At 42.3% G+C, this 12734-nt stretch overlaps 1 protein-coding gene across 6 annotated transcripts in view; it reads left to right on the top strand.

Moving 5' to 3' along the window:
* The first annotated feature begins 87 nt into the window (after positions 1–87).
* ATXN7 (ataxin 7) overlaps positions 88–12734 on the top strand; it is a 138474-nt gene continuing 125827 nt past the window's right edge. For 2 of the 6 annotated variants that reach the window (XM_032290385.1, XM_032290384.1), the window contains exon 1: positions 373–1043. The gene's annotated coding sequence lies outside the window, so the exon portion shown is untranslated. Of the gene's footprint in view, positions 220–372; positions 1044–12734 lie in introns of those variants that run through there. The other 4 variants (XM_032290380.1, XM_032290377.1, XM_032290381.1 and 1 more) reach the window with 4 other exon arrangements.

Consider the following 12734-nt stretch of genomic DNA (forward strand, 5'->3'; position numbering starts at 1 on the left):
GCCGCGCCGCGCCGCCGCCGCCGCCGCCGCCGCCGCCGCGGGACCCGCGCTCCCCGCGCTCCCGGTACTCCCCGGGGGCGGCCGCGGCCAGCGCGAGTCGGGGCGAAGCTAGGCGGCCGGCGGCGGCCCCGGCTGCAGTCCGGGCCCCCGCCGCCCCCCTTGCCGCCCACGCCCGGCCCACGCCCAGAGGCCGCCCCACAGGCCGCCGCCAGCCGCCAGGTGAGCTCGCCTAGACGCCGCCAGGGCTGCAGGGGCTGCGGGCCGCCCGGATTCGGGGCCCCAGCTCCTTCCTCGGGAAGGTGACTGCGGCCCCGCCGTCCCATCCAGGCTGACGCCGCTAGGGGTGGGCTCGCTCCACTGGGGGGTGGGGAGGGTGACGGGGACGCCCGAATCCGGCTGAGCCCGGGAGACACGGGACTAGGGGGCCCGCGGGGGCGCGTCGCTGGGGGTCCCCGCGAAGTTGGCGCCCACGCGCGCCGGGGCGGGTCTCGAACGCCGGCACTTGCCCTGGGCGCGGCCGGCAATCAAAAAAGGCCCCGGGTTCCAGGTCGCGCGGTTCCGGCCCCTGCGGCCGACCTCTTCCTTCCTGGGCACGGCGGGTGCGGGAAAAAGGGTGAAAGAGAAACTTGGCGACCTCCGGGAGGAGTTCGCGGAGCGACCGGGAGCGTGTGCCCATCGTCCTCACCCGGCACCCAATTTCCCCACAGAGTCGGGATCTCGTCGATGATCATGATGGGGTGCTTTTATTTATTTTTATTTTTGATTTTCAAAAAATGTCTATGCAACTGTCCCTATCTTAAGGGGAAGTTGAAAGTGGGGGCGGGGGTACTCAATGAGAAACGTTGCCGTGTGTGTAGTTGTCTGGACCACACTGCAAATTATATTGGCATCTCTTTCCAAAAGTCACTTTAACTTCGATAGCTCTCTTGTAAATGGCAACGTTTAGGTAGTGAGAGGTGGATGAGGAAACAGGCACCAATACAGCTGATTTGACCTCCAATGGGATAGATATGGTGAGCACCAGGATCAAGTCTTGAACCCAGGTTTGTTATTTAATTAAGCCATATCATCGTTTTCCAATTTTCCTGTCCCCCAAGTAGATCTTGGATCTTCATATCCGGGTTGAAGAAGTTGTGTAGGATAAAATTGGTTGTTTCACTTTCCTTACTAAATTTAGGTACATTCTCTCTGTTTTCCCCAGTTCTTTCAAAGAGGAAGAGTTGCAGATGCAAATGTATTAAAGTGACGTGTGTTTAACCGCTAGTAGAAATGGTAGATGCGAGGCCAGTAACTTCAATAATCCCATTACAGTGTTCTCAAGAATTAGTGCTCAAGAATTTGACTTTTGAAACAAAGGCAGAAATTACTTTACATGAAGATTCTGATGTGTAGCTTGCCTTCCCCTAGAGTGTGAAGTTTCCCTGACTGTGAAAAAAATAATGACCTAAAGGCTGTCTGTAGGTGGACATCAAACCCTGTTCAATTCCTTGATTTTAGGAGACAGGGCACTCTAAGAGAAAAATTGTTTTAAATCTTAAGTACTAAAATTGTAAGCTGCAATTGTGAATTGATTGGGGTTCACAATACCATGTGGCATTTTGGTGGGGATAGTTATTTAGAAAGTAAGTGTCATACGATTAAATGTTCTTTTTAAGTGTTTCTTAGTCTTATAATACTGATTTTGAAACAGTATCTAGAGATTTAAAATAATTTTTAATCTTTTCATGGGAAAGTATCAATGCCCCTTGTAACTTGAATTTTCAGATTCTGTCAGTTATTCATAGACGGAGTGCTGTTCAAACAATTTTGTTGCATGATGGTAGAAATTTTCTAGAGTAATAAGACCAAGAGGAATTTGAAAGACTTTAAAGTTTGAGCTGTACCTGAAAATAAACATTTCCATAAGTTACTTTATTTTATATTTTTGAGATAGGATCTTCCTCTGTTGCCTAGGCTGGAGTGCAGTGGCACGATCATCGGGGCTCACTGTAGCCTGGAACTCCTGAGCTCAAGTGATCCTCCCACCTCAGCCTACCAACTAGTTGGGACTACAGGCATGTGCCACGATGCCTGGTTAAGTTTTTTATTTTTATGTTTGTAGAGACATGATCTCACTATGTTGCCCAGCTGGTCTTGAACCCCTGGGCTCAAGCCATCCTCCACTCTCAGCCTCCCAAAGTGCTGGGATTACAGGCTGGAGCCACTGTGCCCAGCCTGAAAGTTCTTGACTCAAATGGTGGAAAACACCTAATTTGAGCTTTTATGAACTCTAAAATCAGCTTTGTCAGCTACATGATTTAATTTGCAATTGCATTGACACAGATCCATTCGTTGAACATTTAAGAACTGTCTTTTCATCATACTGTATATCTCATATATATAAGAGAACATCTTGTAACAAACTTTAGTGGTCTTCTTTTTAAATATTAACCTGCTTATGAATGTTCAAGTAGAATAGGCTCAAGCCCTATGCCATACTAGTGTTTCTTCTTTTCTGGGAAGATCTTTATGAGCAGAAACACAGAAATGGAAATAGCAGATTTTAAGAAAATAGATTTGGACTTTGAACTTGTATGACCTTATGTTTATTGATTTACTTGAGTCATAAGATTTGTTTTTTTTTTTTTTTAGAATATGAAAGACTAGTTAAGAGAATTTGTTTGTTTGATATTTGCCTTCTGAAAATATAAAAAATAATGAGAGAGCTAGCTATATGGTCTTTATTCTGGGCCTGTGAAATAATGTAAGGATTTTTGTAATATGCTTTTAGAGCAAGGGTTATCCTGGGGGCCTGCGACCCTCCAAGAGTTGGTTTCAAGGGACTCCTGAACCCCCTGTAGTTGTGACCAAAACTTTTTGGTGTATGTGTATTTTTCTGGAAGAGAGTCTGTAGTTGATTTAGAAAAGAGATCCAGGACTTAAAAAAATTAGAGGCACATCTTTTTATTGAATAAAATGGGAGTTAGAATGATGTTTTTTCTTTTCTTTTTTCTTTTTTTTTTGAAACAAGGTGTCCCTTTGTTGCCCAGGCTGTAATGCAGTGGCATGAACATGGCTCACTGCATCTTTGACCTCCGGGGCTCAAGTGATCTTCCTGCCACAGCCTCCCAAAGTGCTGAGATTACAGGCATGAGCCACCACAGAATGACCATTTTAAAGAGAAAAAACATTTTTGAAAAGTAGATCTATGTGCTCATTACCTGCCTTTTAAGATTATCTTCAGGCTGGGTGCGGTGGCTTATGCCTGTAATCTCAGCAGCTTGGGAGGCGGAGGTCGGTGGATCACTTGAGGTCAGGAGTTCTAGACCAGCCTGTCCAGCATGGTGAAACTCCATCTCTACCAAAAACTAAAAAAAAAAAAAAATTGCCGGGCATGGTGGCTCAAGCCTGTAATCCCAGCACTTTGGGAGGCCGAGGCGGGTAGATCATGAGGTCAAGAGATCGAGACCATCCTGGTCAACATGGTGAAACCCCGTCTCTACTAAAAATACAAAAAATTAGCTGGGCATGGTGGCGCATGCCTGTAATCCCAGCTACTCAGGAGGCTGAGGCAGGAGAATTGCCTGAACCCAGGAGGCGGAGGCTGCGGTAAGCCGAGATCGCGCCATTGCACTCCAGCCTGGGTAACATGAGTGAAACTCCGTCTCAAAAACAAACAAACAAACAAAAACAACAAAAAAAAATTATCTGGGCGTGTTGGCGTGTGCCTGTAATCCCAGCTACTTGGGAGGCTGAGGCAGGAGAATCGCTTGAACCCAGGAGGCTGAGGTGGTAGTGAGCCTGGGCAACAGAGTAAGACACTGCCAGAGAGAGAGAGAGAGAGAGAGAGAGAGAGAGAGAGAGAATCTTCAGACTAGTGAGAGAAAGAGATGTTTTCAAACTAGAGAAAGAAAGAGAGATGTCTTCAGACTAGTTGTGTGTTCTTTGAGGTGTAAAAGTACTTCGATTTTATTCCCACAGTGAAGCACTGCCTATCAGTTGATAATCCAAGCTGGCCTGACATGCTAGTCATGCATGCCCTGTGGCTGTGTTTTTTAAAAATTATATCTGAGGGCCGGGCGAGGTGGCTCACGCCTGTAATCCCAGCACTTTGGGAGGCCGAGGCAGGTGGATCACAAGGTCAAGAGATCGAGACCATCCTGGTCAACATGGTGAAACCCCGTCTCTACTAAAAATACAAAAAATCAGCTGGGCATGGTGGCACGTGCCTGTAATCCCAGCTACTCAGGAGGCTGAGGCAGGAGAATTGCCTGAACCCAGGAGGCGGAGGCTGCGGTGAGCCGAGATCGCGCCATTGCACTCCAGCCTGGGTAACGAGAGCGAAACTCCGTCTCAAAAAAAAAAAAAAATTATATCTGAAAATTCAGACCCCATAGCTAGATGGTGGATAAGCAAAGATTTGATCTTGACACCAGTCCTTGGAGTAAATGGGTCTTTCAGCTCCACTGTCTTCTCTCCAGAAAATTTGAAATTTGACTGAAAGGGAATCATTATAAGAAAATGTGTTTGTGCCTTGGCAAGACAGTAGAACATGATTGGAAAAACCCAGTTTGAGTCAAAATAGACCTGAAATTCAAATTTGGTTTCCTTTATTCACTCTAGCTACTTAACCTGCTTGACTCTTCAGTTACTCGTCTGGATATGCTTAACTGGTAGAGTTGTTGGGAGGCTGTCTAGAAGTTTCCTATATAAAATTCTTAGCCTCTCCTTGACCCACAAGAAGGACTTATAAGCCAGATTTGGGCAACTATTAATAAACATCTGAGGAAACATGTATACTCACGGTATATGATAATAAGTACATTATTTCCAAATTGATATGAGGAAAATATTAACACTTAAAACATTTTTTTTAAGAAAAAGTTTTTCAAAAATTAGTTAGGATTGAGTGGTCCCCAAATGTAGATATTTAGAGGAAATTGGAAAACGATGGTGTATTTGGCAGAGTGGAGGACATGGAGGACATGGATGCTCGGCAGGAAGAAACAATAGCTGCCCACCAGCGACAAGATTCTCTCTGTGGGCAAGATTACATTTAACATCTCTTCACTTACAATCTCAATTTAAGAATTAAAATATTGCACATGTGCTTTATAGTCTGTCACCCCTAAAAGTACTTCACCATACTCCTTTCGTTTTGAGACTTTTGCAGTTACCACAGGGACTTCATGGGTGAAAGTTGTAACTTTGGTTGTCTCATTTTGCTGCCTTTAAAACACCTTCATAGTTGGATACCTGTGTTGATTTTTTCAATAGGAAAGAGTCTGTCAGGACTGAATTGTATTTTTCTTTAAATGCTAAAGTAAGAGAGGGCATTATGAGTCAAAAGAAAGTGATATATATGAATAAAATACTGTATAATACTTATAGCCATAAAAGTAAACTTGCTTCTACTATTTCTGTAGTCGTTCCCTTTCCTATCATTTATTTGTGGTGATCATTTATGCCTTCTCCTCTTGGGTTGGATAATGATTATAAACACAGGCTTTAGACTTTGAATCTGGCTTTGATTCTCATTTCCTGAGCTCTCTGGTTGTGTTCAGCTTGGGCCATAGAACTTATCGGAGTCTAGAGGAGATGACCATTAAATGGGATAATAAATGCAAAAAATTTTGCTTAGTCCTAGGCCCCTAGTGAGTACTCAGAAAGTGGTAGCCATTTTGAAGATAGTTACATTCTCATCTTTAGAAGGAGATCTCATACATCCTTTTATTTTTTTTGAGACGGAGACTCATTGAGGCCGAGGAGGCTGGAATGCAGTGGCTCAGTCTTGACTCACTGCAACCTCTACCTCCTAGGGTTCAAGCTATTCTTGTGCTTCAGCCTCCCGAGTAGCTGGTATTACAGGCATGCACCACCACACCTGGCTCATTTTTGTATTTTTAGTAGAGGGGTTTCTCCCTGCTGGACAGGCTGATCTTGAGTGCCTGACCTCAGGTGATCCACCCACCTCAGCCCTCCAAGGTGCTGGGATTACAGGTGTGAGTCACCACACCTGGCCAGAGATATCATACATTGTTTTTTTTTTTTTTTTTTTAAAGAGAATACCTTCATTCACCTTTATTTTCACTTAGACCTTCTGGAAGCATCTTATTTTTAACTCCGAAAAGCCTTTTACATCTTCTTGTTATTATAGGCAGGTATCCCAACATCTTGATGACCTATTGGACTTTTCCATTGTTCTTAGCCAGTGAGGTTGCATTCTGTCTTGGCCTGGCAGGTTATCTCAAAATCTTGGGTATGTCAGGGGCTAAACCAACAAACCTGCACAGGCTTGGAGCTGTGATCCATTAAAAAACTAGGTGATTTTATATCCTAGAACAGAGGTCAGCAAATTTTCTGTAAAGGACCATATAGTAAATATTTTTGACTTTGCCAGCCATCCGGGTCTCTGCACCTACTCAGCTCTGCCATGATAGCAGGAAAACAGCCGTAGATATAAATGAATGGGTATGACTGTGTTCCAAGAAATGTTTGTGGACACTGACATTTGAATTTCATACAATTTTTATATGCCACATAATTTATTTTTTCAACCATTTAAAAATGTAAAAGTCATTCTTAGCTCCTGCTATATACAAATCTTAGCTAGATTTGGTCCATGGGCCATCATTTGCAGAATTCTTGCCTAGAATATTAGTTGCATAGATTTGTGGCATTGCCAAGCAACCACCCCCAACACATGCACACACACATATGTGCGCGCATGTACACACACTGCTAGTTTACTTAGCATACACTGCTTTTGGTATGGAAGTTTGAGCTAATGCCGTCATCTTCTTGGATAGAATGAAACTTTAGTCAATAAGCTGATTTTAGTCATAATGTGTGGCCTTCATTTCTTAGCTCATGCATGATTCTGTCACCAATTAGTTTTATTGTTAAATATTCTGACCTTGCCCAGTTTTTTTAATAGAGCTTGATGATTGGGCCCTCTCAGATGTGATGGTTTTTGAAGGGAATCAGTGCCTTTGGAGCTGTCTTTTGCTTAATGTTCCTTCTTTGCCCTGGAAGGGAAGTAATTGATACTGGCCCCTCAAGCTGCTAACTAGACATTCTTACCTAAAGGAAATCTGTATCCTGGCCTACCCCATTCCCTTTCTGCATGATATGTTTGGCTCAATAAAGCAAACAAAGATTCCTCTTGTGTTCTAACCCCTGGAGATTAGCTCCAGGATTGGTGTGTACAGAGCATGTAGATATATATGTCTGTGTGTAATTTCATCCTGCCATCACTGAAGCTCTGAGGGCCGCTTCTTTTAGTTTCACCTTTTCACTGTCTCTACTTTTCTCTCTCGGCCATTGTGTAAAGATGCAGATTTGGTGACCTGATAACTGCTCTAACTGATTGGTTTATTTTTTGCTTCCTTTCCTGCTTTTCAGCGTTCTCTACTGATTTGCTTATTTTGCAGCAAGTATATTCTTTTTGGAGTTTACCTTTTCAAAACAACATTGTGCTGAAAATAAAACCACTAGAAATTATTTGGGTATTTTAGGATTTTTCCCCCTCCAAATGTTAAATAAGTATAAGAGGCATGAGTCAGTATTTTAGATAGAGATAAAATGCAATTTAAAAAATGGTTTGCTATTTTATATAGATATTAGAGATGTAAAACGTGTTCTTACTTTTAGCATTTAAAGGTTTCCTTTTTGTTAAAAAAGTAAATTTGGTACATGTCTTTTGGATGACAGTTTGAGCAATATGAACCCAAAGTCATTACAAAAAAAGAAAAAACGGTTAAATTCACATCTAGGAATTTAAAGAGAAAGTTGGTGAAGTATGCACAGATGTGTGTACCAGACTGCTTACCTCTCCTTTTTTTGTAATAACAAAACATAGAAAGTAATCTAAATATCTGGCCCGGCATGGTGGCTCATGCCTGTAATCCCAGCACTTTGGGAGGCCAAGGTGGGCGGATCACCGGAGGTCGGGAGTTTGGAACTAGCCTGACCAACGTGGAGAAACCATGTCAGCTGGGTGTGGTGGCACATGCCTGTAATCCCAGCTACTCTGGAGGCTGAGGCAGGAGAATCACGTGAACCTGGGAGTTGGAGGTTGTAGTGAGCTGAGATCATACCATTGCACTCCAGCCTGAGCAACCAGAGTGAAACTCTGCCTCAAAAAGAAAAAAAGTAAGAGATCAGAATACCTACTGATAAAGGATTAACTAAGTGAATTACGGCCTATCCATGTGGTGAATGATGCAGTCACTATTTATTCATAGGGAAAAAGGGTGTGAGAATATGTATAACATGGGTTTTTTTGAGACAGAGTCTGGTACTGTCACCCAGGCTCTAGTGCAGTAGCACGATCTTGGCTCACTGCAGTCTCCACCTCCTGGGTTCAAGCAATTCTTCTGCCGCAGCCTCCCCAGTAGCTGGGACTACAGGCATGTGCTACCACGCCCTGCTAATTTTTTTGTGTTTTTAGTAGAGACGGGATGTTCTCAATCTCCTGACCTTGTGATCCACCCACCTCGGCCTCCCAAAGTGTTGGGATTACAGGTATGAGCCACCTTGTCTGCCCAAGATGGAACTTTTAAAAGAGGGTTTTGGTCATCTTTGAAGTATATGGAAGAAAATACCAGGAGCAAGAATTGTTACAGGGGAGAATCTGTTTTAATTATTAAATTATAATCTAAATTAAAATTATAATTTTGATTATTAAACAGATTATTAAATTATAATCTGTTTTGATTTTAAAAACATGATAATTTAATGTTTTAATTATCAATTAAATTGTTACTTTTTTTTTCTTAGCCAGTTACCTTCAAATTCAACTCACCTATATTTGCACCTGCATCTTTGTGGTTTAAATATGATAATTTTAGCAAATTTTCATTTTGGCTTTGTAGTATGTTCTGTCTCCAATGCCCTGCATTCTGGTGGAGATATGGTTCATTTGTTTATATGAAATTAGAAACATTGATCTAGCCTTGAAGAATGACAGATGTAACCACATCTGGCTGTGACATAGTGACTCTGTAGACTTTGGGCCTTCGAGTTTCTTACAGGAAATTTTAGGAAATGAATCGAATATAAAGTATAGAAATATCACGATAATTCATGAAGCATGTCTGTCAGTTATCTATTGTTAACAACCCATTCCAAAACTTTGTGGCTTAAAACACATACCAGTTTATTTGCTCATAAGTAGAGCAGAGCAGTTTTTCCATTGGTAGTGCCTGGCTTGAGGTCACTAATGTGGCCGCAGTCCTTTTAAGTCTCAAGTCAGAACTAGTTAGTCAAGCTGTATCTCTCTGAGCTCCACGTAATCTCATCTTCTAGCAGCTACACTAAATTTCCTCACGTGGAGGCACTTTGTCCCAAGAGGGTGAGAACTGCAAGGTTTCTGGAGGCTTAGGCTTAAGAGTCACACCGTATCACTCTGCCGTATTCTGCTAGTCAAAGCAAGTCACAAAGCCAACTCAGATTCAAGGGGTTGGACAAAGACACCCCCTCTTGATGGCAAATGTTGCCAAGTCATATTGCACAGGATAGCCTACAGGAAATTGTTGCAGCCATCAAGGTATGTGCCAGCTTGCTTTTGTTATATTAACTAAACTCCATTTGTTTGCTGTGGCTGATAAAACTCTGCTCTGAGGAACAGTGCTAAGTGGTTTCCCTGTGTTATCTTAGTATAACAGCTCTACGTGTAGGTAGTATTATCCCATTTTAAAGGTATGAAAAATGAGCCTTAGGAAGGTTAAGTAACTTGCCCTAAAGCTTTTATCTAGTTAGGAACAGATCTTAAAAGTTAAGGAAAATTTATCTCTCTTCCAGTGTTTTTAATCCCATCACTAAAGAACTTGCATTGGGTTGGGGAGGGAGGAAGGGTGGGAAGTGGGAGGAAGCATACCTTTAAAAATCTCAAAAAAAGTCCATTATCTTAAAATTTTACATGAATTTGGTATTCTACTCCATGATATATCCTTTTTAATTGTAAAAATAATGGTTTAATTACTTGCCAATCAAATTAAAATTTATTCCCCAGTTTTTAAGAAAATGGAATTTTGGCCAGGCGTGGTGGCTCACGCCTGTAATCCAAGCACTTTGGAGGCCAAGGTGGATGGATCACCTGAGATCGGGAGTTCAAGACCAGCCTGACCAACATGGTGAAACCCCGTCTTTAAAAAAAAAAAGAAAAAGAAAAAGAAAATGGAATTTTTCTAGACACGGTATATAACAGCTAATCAGCCAGAGATCTTTGGTTGTAAGCAATAGGAAATAAATCTGACTACTTTAAACAAAAAAGAGATTACTGGAGGGATGTGGTGACAGTAATGCCAAAGAATCAGGCCTCAGAATGAACCAGATGTAGAGCAGCTTCAGGGGTCCAGGTAGCAGGACTCAGTAGACAGTCTTCTTAGGACACAGGAGAACTAACCTCTCCGGCAGTTTTTAATCCCACTCTCTACTGAGAGTGTATCTTTCAGGCCCAGACTGGGTCCTGGCAGGTTCTTTGATTATTGCCTCACTCAGACAGTACCCATTTAGGGGAGTTGTCATTCCCCAGCAGTGGGAATGATGCAGGGCAGGTAGAACCAGCAGGTATTTACTATCTGAATGTTTGTGGGCCACTATGTGTGGACTTGTTTTAGACATTGTATCACATATAAGCAACACTGTAATGATCCCTGGTTCACCCCTCTCCTTCCCAATCCCACATCTGAGAGTTTTGTTTTTGAAACATGCTGTCTCTCTGTCACCTAGGCTGAAGTGCAGTGGCACAATAATGACTTACTGCAGCCTTGACCACCTGGCCTCAGCAGTCCTTTCACTGCAGCCTGTCAAGAAGCTGGGGATACAGGTGTGTGCCACCATACCTGGCTAATTAAAAAAAAATTTTTTTTTTTCCTTTTTTGTAGAGACTGTGTTATCCAGACTGGTCTCCAATTTCTGGGCTCAAGCCAACCTCCCACCTTGGTATCCCAAAGTGCTAGGATTATAGGTGTGAGCCACCATACCTGACCCCAAGGATGCTTAAACCCCTATCTTAGAAGCATTCCTGTGGCTCTGCACCATCTATTTTTATTTTACCCTACTGGTACTTAACAGTCTAAATGCAATACTACATGTGTTTTTTACATGATAATCTTTTCTAAAACATATTATACATTTCCCTGAGTTTTAAAGAAAAGTTTATAGACTCTAATCTTTTATTGATAACCGAGTCACAATATACCTTTTTATCCAGTATATAGTGATTCCCTTAGGATCCAGTGAGATAAATAAAGTTTGTGGTCTTTGTGCTAAATTTTCTCAAATTTCTCTGCATTTATTTTTCTGTCTTCTGGTGTCTAAGTGCGTTCACAGTAATTTTGCTAATACTTTAAATAAATATGTTAGACTTTATAGCTTGTAGGCTGATGGAGCAATCTACATTTATTTGGCCTTTTTAAGTTAAGCCACACTTTAAATGATAAAATGTTGTGCATATACATATACAATCTGATTTTATACAGAGCATTTTCATGTATGTTCTCCTGTTTCATTGTATATTCCAATCCTTTGAAGTCAGGGAAGAGCAGGTATTTACTCTATTTTTCAGCTGATGATAAGGTTTAGAAAGGGTGATTTCCACTTCAACCTAGGACTATTGCAGAACCCAAGTGTTCTTATGAGGGTGGTTCTAGAACAGTAGTTTACCAACTGCAGAAGCCCCTTTTCTGCTGAATTGGAGATGGGTAAACTAATATTTGCCCTCATTTGAGTAATATCCCTAATTGTGATGACATTGGTATGTGTCCTAGTCTGTTCGGGCTACTCTAACAAAACACCATAAACTGGGTAGTTTGTAAACAACCTACATTTGTTTCTTGCAGTTGTGAAGGTTGAGAAGTCCAAGATCAGGGCACCAGCAGATTCTGTGTCTGATGAGGGCTTGTTTCCTGTTTCATAGATGGTGTCACATGGTGGAAGGGGCAAACAAGCTCCTGGGCCTCTTTCGTAATGGCACTAATCCTATTCCTGAGGGTTCTGTCCTCATGACCTAATCACCCCCGAAAAGGTCCCATATCCTGTTACTATCACCTGGAGAGTTAGGATTTTTTTGTTTGTTTTGTTTTTTGTAAAGTTGGGGTTTTGCTGTGTTGTCCAGGCTAGTTTTGAACTCTTGAGTGCAAGTGATTATCCCACATCAGCCTCTCGAGTAGCTGGGACTACAGGCACATGGCATCACACTCAGCTAACTATTTGTCTTTTTAGGTAGACAGGGTCTTGCTATGTTGCCCAGGCTGGTCTTGAACTCCTGAGCTCAAGTAATCCTCCCGCCTCAGCCTCCCAGAGTTCTGGGATTACAGGTGTGAGCCACTGTGCCTGGTCTGGGATTTCAACATGTGAATTTTGGGGGGACATAAACATTCCGACCATGACAGTGTGTAATGGTGGTGCCTAGTAGTCACCTTGGTAATTAGTAGCTGCTGTTTATTCTTGCCTTAGAGGCCAACCATCTTTTTACTTCCCCACAGATAGCCAGTTGAGCACTTGGCTGTCTGTGGAGAAGTAAAAAGATGCTTGGCCTCTAAGCATCTGTTTACCCCATCTCTTCTTGCCATGATTAGCTAGTTTTGAAGTACCTCTTGGAGCCCTTCAATCTGGCCTTTTTTTTTTTTTTTTTTTTTTACTTCCCCACGGTGTAATTACACCTTGTGGTTTAGTCACTTGTCCTCTCAGCCCCTGGACTCTTCTTTTAAATGGTCCTGCTGTTTTCTGCTGACAGGTCTATCACTACA

This window comes from Sapajus apella, unplaced genomic scaffold (genome assembly GCF_009761245.1).
Source record: "Sapajus apella isolate SASKATOON/1434 unplaced genomic scaffold, GSC_monkey_1.0 scaffold23, whole genome shotgun sequence".
Classification (NCBI taxonomy): domain Eukaryota; kingdom Metazoa; phylum Chordata; class Mammalia; order Primates; family Cebidae; genus Sapajus; species Sapajus apella.